This window comes from Mus caroli, chromosome 5 (genome assembly GCF_900094665.2).
Source record: "Mus caroli chromosome 5, CAROLI_EIJ_v1.1, whole genome shotgun sequence".
In the NCBI taxonomy this organism is placed as follows: Eukaryota; Metazoa; Chordata; class Mammalia; order Rodentia; family Muridae; genus Mus; species Mus caroli.
In genome coordinates this window covers 128,265,340-128,266,121 of record NC_034574.1, presented here as the reverse complement: position 1 = coordinate 128,266,121, position 782 = coordinate 128,265,340, and the positions used below count along the sequence as shown (strand labels likewise).

The 782-nt window shown below is 39.6% G+C and overlaps 1 protein-coding gene across 1 annotated transcript in view; it reads left to right on the top strand.

Moving 5' to 3' along the window:
- The window catches only part of Hip1 (huntingtin interacting protein 1), a 142,691-nt gene that overhangs the window by 116,266 nt on the left and 25,643 nt on the right, over positions 1-782 (top strand). The gene's annotated exons all lie outside the window — the stretch shown is intronic.

Here is a 782-nt window from a genome sequence, read left to right as displayed (position 1 = left end):
CCTTGGGGGCTACGCGGAAGAGCAGATTTCGCTCAGTTGGTAGAGTTCTTATCTCGCAGGCTCACCTAGGAGGCCTGCGAGCTCCATCCCTGTTACCACATGAACCAGGCATAGTAGTGCAAGTNTATGATCTCACCACTTAGGAGGTAGAGGCAAGAGAAACAGAAGTTCAGGCCAGCCTGGGCTACTTGAAACCCTGTCTCAAGGAAAGGGGGCCAAGCAAAGGAATAGAGGGCCAGGCTGTAGTGGTACACGCCTTTAATCCCAGACAGAGGCAGGCAAATCTCTGAATTGAGGCCAGCCTAATCTACAGAGTTTTAGGACAGCAAGGGCTACCCAGAGAAACCCTATCTCAACAACAACAGTATATATAAAATCAATTATTATTTGTTTTATTGTTACTAGTAATTAATATTATTGACATTAATATCAATTGTGATTTAATATTGTTATTAATCATAATATATAATATAGATAATTATATTATTGATATATTAAAATTACTGATTCTAATTAATATTTATATTGATAAGCTTTATTAATTATTTCTGTATGGATAATCAGCTATTGTTAGTAATTAGTATGTGTTAGTCCTGAATTTTTAATAACACCTAGTAAACTAATCTTCAAAAATTACTATTGGGAAAGAAAGGCAAAGCTGTTAGTGAGGCCTGGGTCATCGACTTCCTCCAGCCTGCCTGCTACCCACACACTTAGAACTCAGACCTAGTGGAGCTACAGTCTCGGTCAATAGCGTGGGACGTCAATAGCGTGGGACGTCA